A 12,470-nucleotide genomic window follows, 5' to 3' on the forward strand; every position below is an offset into this window, starting at 1 on the left:
AGAGTCCGTTGGACTGCAAGATCAAACCCGTCTATCCTAAAGGAAATCAGTCCTGAATATTCATTGGAAGGACTGATGCTGAAGCTGAAACTCCAATACTTTGGTTGTCTGATGCAAAGAACTGACTCACTGGAAAAGACCCTGAAGCTGGGAAAGATTGAAGGCAGGAGGAGAAAGGGATGACAGAGAATGAGATGGTTGGATGGCATTACCAACTTGATGGACATGAGTTTGAGCAAGCTCCAGGAGTTGGCGATGGACAGGGAAGTCTGGCATGCTACAGTCCATGGGGTCACAAAGAGTTGTACACGACTAAACTGAACTGAATTTATAACATGATTATCATATATTTCCTCTACATGCATTCAGAACCACATCAAACAGTATTATAGTTTTTGATTCCACTGTTATCCATAATTTAGAAAACTCAAGAGGAGAAATATTTACTGCATTTATTTGCTATCATAATTTTGCATATCATGCATTTGAAACCTTCCTGATGCTCCAAGATTTCTTCTTTTTTTTTTTTTTCTTTTTAGAAAACTTATTTTAGGTACTCAAGGTAGGCATGCTGGTGAAATTTGGAGGTTTTATCATATCATAGATTGGGAATGCTGTCTGTAACTACATGAATATCTGTGTATATATGGCCTAAGTAAATAATAGTCAATTCTCATGAATTTTCCATGTGTAGTTGGAAATAATATGAATTTTTGATTCTCAGAGTTTGATATTTATACAAGATCCACCTGATTAATTATATTGCTGAGTTTTCTTACAGACATGAAATTTTTTGGTTTACTTAATCTGTTTTTCTGAAAAGTAAATTTCCTGTTGATACTCAGTTTTCCTGTATTTCTCTTTATATTTTCAGTTTTTTTCTTATGAATTTGTTCTGCTGAGTTATTAGGTGTATAAATATTAATAACTGTTTTATATTCATTAGAATGTCACCTTAGCATTACAAAAGTATTCTTATCTGTCTCTTTTTATGTTTTGTTTGATATCTACTTTCTCAGATATCAGGTTTAGGACCTTTACTTTCTTTTTATTTGCATTTACATGTTTATCCATTGTGCATTTAAACTATTTTATTAGCTGTCTTTTCTTTATACATCATAGTGTTATGTTCTACTCTGTGACTCTTATTTTTTCTCCATAAAGTAGGCATGTGAAGCCTAGTTGAATATTTTTGAAGCCTAGTTGAATATTGTTTAAAGTACATAGATAAATATAGTTTTGAGCTATGCCATTTATTTTATTCTGTTTCTCTGTCTCTGTTTCTCTCACATGCACACTTTTTGGATTCTTTTGGTATACAGTAAAATGTGTATTTTTTGCTGTAGTTGATCTCAATAAAATATGACTTTTTAATAATATTTTATTCCACCTAATTTTTAGCTATTATCTTTTAGTTCTGCATTATGAGAAATATTGAAATTAGCTAAAACTATCTGCTCCCTACTATCTAATGTGAAGTGACATATTTTTATTCAGTTAATATCTATAAGGCCATAAAGTGAACTTATTCTATTTTATTTACACTTTCCTCATAACCCTATCACTCTTAATGTTTATACTCCACATATGGTGTCAGGAAGCATAATCATTAAATACTATCCTTCCTTCATTATAACTATAATTTTGATTTATGTCTATAGGTAAAAATGAATTTAATGCTTCTGCTGACACTACTCTAGTCATTTTAATTGACAACTTATTTCTTTACTTGATTCTTCAAGAAGAACTTGTAAAAAGAATATTCTCTAAGCCTTTATTTTTGAAGGTAAGTTTGGGTGGTATATTAATTTCCTAGGGTTGCAGTAACAAATTACCAGAAACTGGGTGGCTTTAAAACACAGAAATGTATTTTCTCAGTTTTAAAAGCCAGAAGTTTGGAATCAAAATGTCAGCAGGTCTATACATCTTCCAAAGGCTCTAGGAGAGAATCCTTCCTTGCCCCTCCTAGCTTCTTGTAGCTCCTGATGTTCCTTGTCTTGTGGCAGCATTATGACCATCTCTGCTCCTGTCTTCATATGGCTTTATGTCTTGGTGTCTTCTTTGTAGGACAGATGTCATAGCCAGATTGCCCTCACATTCTTGTTTGTTTCTTGTACGGACACATCATTGGATTCAGGGTCCATTCTAAATTAAGTGAAAGATTTTAAGATCCTTAATACATCTGCAAAGACCCTGTTTCCAAAAAAAACTCACATTCCCAAGTACTAGAGTTTAGGACTTAAATATGTTTTGAGGGTCATTATTCAATCATTATAATTCACCTTCTGATCCCCAACACTTTATTTCTGTCCCATGTGCAAAATACATTCACACCATCTCAACATCTCCAAAAGTCTCAACCTCATTACCACATCAAGTGTAAGTTTAAAATCTCATCTAAATATCATCAGCTCAGAAAAGTCCCAAATCTCATGTTCTAAATCATAAAGTAATTAGTCTCCAATTAAAATAAATAAATTTATATTTAAAAAAAAACAGGTATGAATGAGACTCTGGCTATGATCATTCTGGGCAAAACTGCCCTCCATTTGCGTACCTGTGAAACTACACATTATCTGCCTCCCAAAGAAAATGGTAGGTCAGTCATTGGTTAAACAGTCTTGTTCCCATACAGAGAAACTGGAGGTAATAAAGGGGTCAGTGGTTCCAAACAAGTTAGAAACCCAGCAAGGAAAATTCCATTATGTTTTAAGGCCTGAAAATAATCCTCTATGGCTTTCAAGTTCTATCTTTTGGGCCCATGGAAGCTCTCTGGTTCCACCTCTCTGACTTCTCTCTGTATTCACAGTTCTTCCCTTGGAAACATGGTTCTTTCTTCTTGAAGCATATCATATGCTTGAAGTTCATAAGCTCTATCAGCCTGTCTCCTGCCTGCAGAAGTTCTGAAGTTTGATTGGCCTCTTTGACTTTGTCCTGTCTCTGTTCCCTTCAGTTCGAGCTGGTGGCGTTTTTACTGATATAACATTCTCAAAAAACACTGTGGTTCTCCCATGTATTCCATGGGGATCTATGCCATTAGACAAGAAGATCCTCCACAAATTTTCCATTGGTAACTCTTGCACTGGCTTCTGCTCAGATCATTGAGTATATCCATTAGTCACACACCTAATCTCTCCAACAAAGGTTGTCCAGGAAATCCCATGACCCTGTCTTCAGCGAATGCTTCTCCAGCAGTGAGTTTGCTAATTTTAGCCTCATTTGCAATCTGGATAGGTCAAAAATCTTCCAAATCACTGAATATTGGTTTATTTCTGCTTAATAGTTCCTTCTTCAATATACTTCTTTCCTCTCGTATTTTACTATAAGCAACAAGGAGATACCAGGCTATACCTTCAGCACTTTTCTTGGAAATCGCCTCAGCTAACATGTTTTTGTTGTTGTTGTTGTTCTGCTTTGTGAACAACAGAACACAATTCAGCCAAGCTTTATGATATTTTATAACAAGGGTCATCTTTCCTCTACTTTCCAATAACATGTTCCTCATTTTCTTCTGATATTTTGTAAGAAGTACTTTTGATGTTTATACGTCTACTAACTCTCATCAAGGCAATCTGGAATTTTTCTATCATGTACCTCAAAATTTTGGAAGCTTCCACCCATTATCTACTTTCAAGGCCACTTCTACACTTCAGTATTTGTTATAACAACACCCTACTTCCAGGTACCAAAATCTTATTGGCTTCCTAGAGCTGTCTTAAACAAATGACCACAAACTTGGGTAGACTAAAATAACAGAAATGTATCCTGTCACAGTTCTAGAGGTCAGAAGTCCAAGAAGTCCAACATCAAGATACAGAAAGAGCCACATATCCTCCAGAGCTCTAAAGAAAATCCTTCTTTGCCTCTTCCAACTTCTGGTATCTCTTGGATTTCCTTGGCATGTTGTAGTATAAAAACAATCTCTGCCTCGACCTTTACAATCCCTTCTTTTTTTTTTTTAATTTTATTTTATTTTTAAACTTTACATAATTGTATTAGTTTTGCCAAATATCAAAATGAATCCACCACAGGTATACATGTGTTCCCCATCCTGAACCCTCCTCCCTCCTCCCTCCCCATTCCATCCCTCTGGGTCATCCCAGTGCACCAGCCCCAAGCATCCAGTATCATGCATCGAACCTGGACTGGCAACTCGTTTCATACATGATATTTTACATGTTTCAATGCCATTCTCCCAAATCTTCCCACCCTCTCCCTCTCTTACAGAGTCCATAAGACTGTTCTATACATAAGTGTCTCTTTTGCTGTCTCGTACACAGGGTTATTGTTACCATCTTTCTAAATTCCATATATATGCGTTAGTATACTGTATTGGTGTTTTTCTTTCTGGCTTACTTCACTCTGTATAATAGGCTCCAGTTTCATCCACCTCATTAGAACTGCTTCAAATGTATTCTTTTTAATGGCTGAATAATACTCCATTGTGTATATGTACCATAGCTTTCTTATCCATTCATCTGCTGATGGACATCTAGGTTGCTTCCATGTCCTGGCTATTATAAACAGTGCTGCGATGAACCTTCTTTTTAATGTGTCTATTTATCCTCTTTTATGTCTCTTATAAGGATTGGAATTGGGGATCCATCTATATACAGAATCATGTCATCTTGAGATCTTTTACTTAATTATATTGGCAAATATCCTATTTCCAAACAAGGTCATATTCACAGTTACTAGGGATTAGGACTTGGACCTATCTTTTGGGAGTCACTACTCAACACACTACAGATGGATATAGATGTAGTGTAGATCTTAGAAAAAGCTAGAGAATTTCAGAAAAACATCTGCTTCATTGACTACACTAAAGCCTTTGACTGTGTAGATCACAAAAAACTGTGGAAAATTCTTAAATTGATGGGAATACCAAACCACCTTACCTGCCTCGTGATAAACCTGTATACAGGTCAAGAAGCAACAGTTAGAACCAGACATGGAACAATGAACTGGTTCCAAATTGGAAAGGATTATGTCAAGGCTCTTTATTATCACTTTGCTTATTTAACTTATATGCAGAGTACATCATGCGAAATACTGGGCTGGATGAAGCATAAGCTGGAATCAAGACTGCTGGGAGAAATAGCAACAACCTCCGATATGCAAATGACAACAACCGAATGGTAGAAAGCAGACTTAAAGTGCCTCTTGATGAAGATGAAAGAAGAGAGTGAAAAAGCTGGTTTAAAACTCAACATTCAAAAAACGAGGATCATGGCATCCAGTGCCATCACTTCATGGCAAATTGAGAGACTTTCTTTTCTTGGGCTCCAAAATCACTGCAGATGGTGACTGCAGCCACGAAATTAGACACTTGCTCCTTGGAAGAAAAGCAATGACAAACCTAGACAGTGTATTAAAAAGCAGAGACATTACTTTGCCTACAAAGGTTCATCCAGTCAAAACTATGGTTTTTCCAGTAGTCAAGTACAGATGTGAGAGCTGGACAATAAAAAAGGCTGAGCACCAAAGAAATGATGCCTTCAAACTGTGGTGCTGGAGAAGACTCTTGAGAGTCCCTTGGACTGCAAGGAGATCAAACCAGTCAATCCTAAGGGAAATCAGTCTTGAATATTCACTGGAAGGACTGATGCTGAAGCTGAAGCTCCAATATTTTGGCCACCTGATGTGAAAAGTCGACTCATTGGAAAAGACCCTGATGCTGGGAAGACTGAAGGCAGGAGGAGGAGGGGACGACTGAGGACAAGATGGTTTGATGGCATCACAGACTCAATGGACATGAGTTTGAGCAAACTCTGAGATGGTGATGGACAGGGAAGCCTGGCGTGATGCAGTCCATGGGGTCGTAAAGAGTCGGACACGACTAAGTGACTGAACAACAGATGGATTTATAAAATCCTTTGCTATCTTTTTATTTTGAGTCTCTTAAGTCTATCATTTCCTGACATAAAGTGGAGATGTTTAAAAGCTTGATGACAATTTCATTCTTTTCTTTGTGAGTTAATCTTTTTGCCTAGATGACTAATAAGTGATGTGTTTTCCTCTAAAATATAAATGTTTTAGTAAAATATATCTCAGTGTTGAATGTTTTTGTATCTCAGTGTTGAGTGTTTTTGTATCAGTACGTAGTATGCCCTTTCAATAAGTAGTTTTGACATTTTAATTCAAGCAGTTTTCTTGAATTAAAAATTGTGTTAATTTTATTGTTTTTTCTTCTTCCATTGCCTTGATTTTCTTTTTCTTCCTATTATATGTATTTTGGATTTTTTCTTGTCTTCCATATTTATCACTTTCTCTAGACTCATTATGTCTTTCTTAATTTTTAATTAAAATTTTTTCTTTTAATCTACCCATTTTAAGGAAATTTCCCTGATGCTTATTTACTAGTATTTCTCAGTTTACTCTTCACTTCACTTTTTAAAAAAATTACTTCTCTTTCAGCTCACTTCCCCTGTCATCTGGTTGAATTTTCTAATTCAGACTCATCTTTTTGTTTTATATTTTCTATATGATTTTAATTAAAAAGTTAAAAGAGTAAAACATTACAATATAAACTTTAAATTGTACTATATTTTTAAAATATTTATTTACAGTTTATCTGTTCTGTAGCCAAAAATCTCTAAAGTTCCTTCATTTAATGCAATGATGTTATTTTGCTTCCCAAAATCCTCCCCCTCTGAATTTAACAATAGATTTTTAAACAGTGTTTAAATAATCAGGTCAAGAACTATTATTATATTGTATTTAAGGACTCAATTTCACAGGATCTTTTAAAAAATAGTCACATCATGTCATAGTATGTACACATTTATTTGTATAGAGTATGGCTGAATATCCAAACATGTTTCATGTAGTAATGAATTAGAATGACATATGCCAGCTATCAGTTATGGGCCAAAATGTATGATTCTCTCAGCAAGCCTACAAAATTATTACTTTATCCATTTTATAGAAGACATGTTTAGATTTGGAAATATTAATTAACTTAGCCAAGATAACTCAGCAAGCAAGGGGCAAAGCTCACATTTGGTTTAAAAATCCAATCTTCTGAGCCACTCTTAGGAAGCCAGTTGCCTAGGTAATCCTCACTTCCATTTCAAGGATGCAAGGTGCTATTTTAGGAGTAGTTCCTTCTTCTCTGGAGTCCTCTATCCAGCATCCTGGGGCATTAGCAATTATTCTGTACAAGTCAAGCCCTAGTTTTATTTAACAAGATCTGGTAAGATAGGATTGTAAAAGAAATTTCATAAAGCAAATGTGCACACGTACACACTATTAAATAGTAATTATATAGGTGACTAACACCAAGAAATTTACCAGGCAAATTTAAATCTTAACTGTCTAGCAGCATATTACTTTTACATTCAAATACATTTTCAATCTGACCACTTCCCAGCACCTCCACAGCTATCATGTTTAGTTCAAGATACTCCCATCTCCCTTTACTTTTCTTCAATAGCCCCCTAAATGGCTTCATTACTTCCACTTTTGCTGTACAGTTAATTTTCCACATTGCGGCCAAGATGATCTTTAAGAACATAAACCAGATCCTATCAATCATCTTTCAAAATTCTCCAGTAGCTGCTTTAACAGACAATAAAAGGTAAGTCCTTGTACTAATCTGACAGGATTATTTTATTTTTAATTGTTGATTTGTAAGAGTTCTTTATATATTCTGGATATAACTACTATATCTGGATATAAGCACTATATCAGAATTATGAATTAAATTTTTCCTCATTCTTCAGTTGTCTTTTCACTTTCTTTATGGTGTCCTCTGAAATACAAAAGGTTTCTTTTGCTGCTTATACTTTTAGTGCCATACCTAAAAAGGATTTAACTCAACGTCTAAAGAATATTTTTAAGATTATTATAATTTTAGCTCTTATATTTAGGTTCCATGATCCATTTTGAGTTATTTTTTGTGTATGGTATAAGAAAGGAAGTACAACTTGATTGTTTTGCATGTAGATGTCCAGTTGACCCAGCACCATTTATTGAAAAGACTTTTCTTTTCCCATTTAATTGTCTAGGCATAATTTTTAAAAACCAAATAACCATAAATGTAAAAATTTACTTCTAGATTATCAATTCTCTTCCATTGACCTGTGTCTTACCTTGCCAGGACCTGACTGTCTACATTACTGTCACTTTTACACTAAGTTTTACAGTTCAGGACGGTGACTCTTCCAGCATTTTTTTTTTTTTCAAGATCATTTGACCATTATACCTCCCTTGAATTCCCATGTGAATTTTATGATCATCAATTTCTGCAAAAAAAGTTAACTGGGATTTTGACAGGGACTGGATTAACACTATAGATCAAATTATGGAAAACTGACATCTTAACAATATTAAATCTTTTATTCCATGAACATAGGGGGCCTTTCCATTCACTCAGGTCTTCTTTAATTTCTTTTAAAGACAGTAGGATGCATGTTGATGTATGGCAAAACCAATACAATATTGTAAAGTAAATAATAATAATAATAAAATAAAAAAGAAATAAAAAAATAAAGAGTACTTTGTAGTTTTCAGAGTATGAGTTTTATACGTCTTTTTATTAAATCTATTCTACATATTATATTTTCCAATATGCTATTATAAAAGAAATTTTTTAGTTTTAAATTTTCAATTAGAGGATAATTGCCTTACAATGTTGTACAAATTTTCTTAATTTTTAGATTTTTTATTGCTGGGGTACAGAAATAAAATAGATTTTGTATACTGATCTTACAACCTGGCTGAAATCACTCCTTTATTAATTCTATTTTTTTAGTGGATTCCTTGTAAGTTTCTATATACAATATTGTGTCATCTGCCAAAAAATAGTTTTACTTCCTCCTTTCTAGTCTGGATTTTTTTTAAATTTTCTTGCCTAATTGCCCTAGGCAGAGGCAATACAACGTTAAGCAGAAGTTGTAAGAGTGAAAGTCCTTGTCTTATTTCTGATCTTAAGGGAAAGACATTCAGTTATTTACCAATAATAATTACAGTGTTTAATGTGGACTTTTACTGGATGGGTCGCATGTTCTTCATTTCTTTTCTTGGATACTTAACATTTTAGATACTATGAATATATTGTAGCAGCTCTGGATACTAGTCAAAGCTATGGTTTTTCCAGCAGTCATGTATGGATGTGAGAGTTGGACCATAAAGAAAGCTGAGCACCGAAGAACAGATGCTTTTGAACCATGGTGCTGGAGAAGACTCTTGAGAATCCCTTGGACTGCAAGGAGATCAAACCAGTCAATCCTAAAGGAAATTAGTCCTGAATATTCATTGGAAAGACTGATGCTGAAGCTCCAATACTTTGGCCACCTGATGCGAAGAACTGACTCACTGGAAAAGACCCTGATGCTGGGAAAGATTGAAGGCAGGAGGAGAAGGGGACAACAGAGGATGAGATGGTTGGATGGCATCACTGACTCAATGGACATGAGTTTGAGCAAGTTCCAGGAGTTGGTGATGGACAGGGAAGCCTGGTGTGCTGCAGTCCATGGGGTCACAAAGAGTCGGACACAAGTGAAGGACTGAACTGGATACTAATACCTCCTCTTGGGTTCACTGGTTTTGCTTGCTTGTTTTTGGTTTAGTGGTTTCCCTGTACTATTTTAGTGAAGCCTATTTCCCCAGCAGGTTGTATCCTATGATGTAGCTCTTCAGAGGGTACAGCCTTGGACATGCACACATTCACCCTGGGGTAACAATGACTTCAGCAGGCTCTCTTTGTGTCTTTCCCTGATCTCTCTAGGCCCTCTGCTATGGCTGGATTCACATGCAACTGTTATACTGATGTTGCTATGGTTTCAGTACTGCCCTGAGGCATAAATTCCTCCACAGTCTGATCTCATTAATAGTTTTCTCTGTAGAAGTAATCTTTGAGGCCAGTGTTTGAGGTCTGTTCCCACCCTAGGAGGACTCTTCTTAGCAACCTCCTTCACTGAGTCTGTCTGATACACATCTAGCTGGTTTAGTTTAGCTTCCTGTTCTCACTGAGCAACCAGCTTTTTTGTAATTGTACCATTAAAAACCTCCATGGGTTTGAGGAGTTCCCTTAGCCTTCAACTACCCATGTTTTGTTCCAAATGAAGTAATTTCCCTTAGAAAGAGCTTCAGAGTTCTCTAGTTTTACAGCCTGCCTCTTCCCCTGAGCAAAATCACACTGATCCAGTGCTGAGGGCCTGAAATGTGGCCAATTCAGCAGGGACACCTCTGCCTCATGAGCAGGATACTGGGCTGGTGTACCATCCTCTGGTCTTCTTGTTTCACTTCTTCTAGCACAGGACCTCCACCCCCTGAGGGAGCTGGGGTGATAGTAACTGGAGCCCCAGTATCGCTGACCTGCCAACGTTGGAGTGAGGCTCTTTCCAAGAAGTGGGAGCTGGGCTGAGGAAAGAGATCTCCCAGGTCTCTCAGTCTACTCTTTTCTGGAACAGAGTTTCTGAAACTTCAAGCTGCTGGGATGGAGAAAGGCTGGTGGCCTGTCCCTCTGGGTGAGATACCACTGTCCTGAACTGGAACCTGGAGACAGAGAAAGCCCAGTGTCTTGTCCATATCCTGTCATAATGGGGCTCCAATCACACTGAGTTGGGAGGGTAACACTGGGAAGAGCTTGTGGTTCAAATTTCACAGACTCTCACTGTACTTACTGAGATTTGGTAGTCATTCTTGAATATTGTTTTAAACTTGATACACGTTCTTAAAACAATTTTCAGAGATTTTAAATGGCTGCTCTGAGACAATACATAAAATTTTCACCAGTTATGGCTGTTTCACCAGAAAAAGAATCCAATACTCATCTTCTCATGTCGTCATTCCAGAAGTCATTTTGTAATTCTTAATAAACTATCTTCGAGTTTGTGGTTTTAAATGGAGCCCCGTGGGTCAATGGAAATGTGACAGTGTTTGAAACCTCTACTCATATCACCCCAACTCTCATCACCTCCTGGTCTCTCTGGTAAAGCCTAATCCCCACCCCCAGTGCTCTGAGCTCCACAAGGGCTCTCCTTCCTCCCACCCATCTAGCAACCACTGCTGCCTTCTACCCCATGGGATGTGGGCCTGGACAGACGGACAGAGAGGACTGGAGTCAGATGACTGTGCTCCACGGCACTGTGGGGGTCAGAGCTTGGCGATGGCTATCCATGTCCCAGCTATCAGTGCCACAGCCCATTTAGAGTCAATTTGGAGGTGCTAAGACCTTCAATCATGCTCGTTTCAAGCAAAAATCAAGTGAGCCCCAGGATGGAGGTTGAAATCCCTTTGAGACTGCTCATCTGTGAACCATGGGAAGCTAGATGCTTGGCTGAACTTTCCCACCTTCTAAAGTCTTACTGGTTTGGCTACTGGTGGGAGATGGACCAGAAAGCCAGTGGACTACATGTGCACCCAACCTCAGGTCAGGCTTCTGGGAACCTCTGAAGGTTTGCACCTGCCCTGTCTGTGTTCTTACAGGAGGAAAGGTGATGTGAATGAACAGAAAATGAAAAACAAACAAACAAAAAACACCATGGCAGGTTGAGAAAAAGACTGTGGAAAGAAACACTTATAGGCTGTCTCCTCTGCCTACAATACCACTTCCCCTCATCCTCCCTTCTACAGCCTGGTGGTCACTCCTATGTATTCTTAATGTTTTGCCTTAGATGTCACTTCCTCTGAAAATCTTTCTCTCCAGCTTGGATTAAGTATTGCCACATGCTTTGATATAGTCTCTCCTTTCCTCATCTAACTACCTATGTTCAAGTGTCTATTTGCTCAATTATATCCTATCAAAATTCTTGAGGGCAGAGATTATTTTCTTGGTCACCACTGTACCTCTGAGTTCTTCCACAGTACCAGGCATCACATGTTGAATACATCACCATTAAATGATGATTAAATAGACAGACAAGCCTTTCAGATGTGATGTCTGGGCTTGTTTCTGAAAGAGGACAAGGAGATGATAGGAGGCAAGGTGAGAGGAACATGGAAAGGCATATAGGAGGTGTGATGTATAGCCAGTACATCTAGGGAGTGGGCCAGTTGTTCCCTGGGACTGGAATGTAGGGCGCAAGTTGATGTGTACAGATACTTTGTGCACAATATTAATAAGACTGGCCTCCATCTGGAAGGTAACATGGAGCCACTGGAATGATTTAAGATGTAAAGTTAGCACATCTTGGTGAGATCACTCGGAGAAGGCAATAGCACCCCACTCTAGTACTCTTGCCTGGAAAATCCCATGGATGGAGGAGCCTGGTAGGCTGCAGTCCATGGGGTTGCTAGGAGTAGGACACGACTGAGCGACTTCACTTTCACTTTTCACCTTCATGCATTGGAAAAGGAAATGGCAAGCCACTCCAGTGTTCTTGCCTGGAGAATCCCAGGGATGGGGGAGCCTGGTGGGCTGCCGTCTATGGGGTCACACAGAGTCGGACATGACTGAGGCAACTTAGCAGCAGCAGTGAGATCACTCTGGGTCCAAAATGAGAAAGCTTGGCTATTATGGCCAC

At 37.7% G+C, this 12,470-nt stretch overlaps 1 long non-coding RNA gene across 1 annotated transcript in view; it reads right to left on the minus strand.

Moving 5' to 3' along the window:
- Nucleotides 1-1,770: 1,770 nt before the first annotated feature.
- Nucleotides 1,771-12,470, minus strand: part of LOC129638700 (uncharacterized) — a 42,214-nt gene continuing 31,514 nt past the window's right edge. The window contains exon 2 of the long non-coding RNA XR_008707974.1: nt 1,771-2,145. This is a non-coding gene — a long non-coding RNA (uncharacterized LOC129638700). The remainder of the gene's footprint in view (nt 2,146-12,470) is intronic.

Source organism: Bubalus kerabau, chromosome X (assembly GCF_029407905.1).
Source record: "Bubalus kerabau isolate K-KA32 ecotype Philippines breed swamp buffalo chromosome X, PCC_UOA_SB_1v2, whole genome shotgun sequence".
NCBI classification, from domain to species: Eukaryota; Metazoa; Chordata; class Mammalia; order Artiodactyla; family Bovidae; genus Bubalus; species Bubalus kerabau.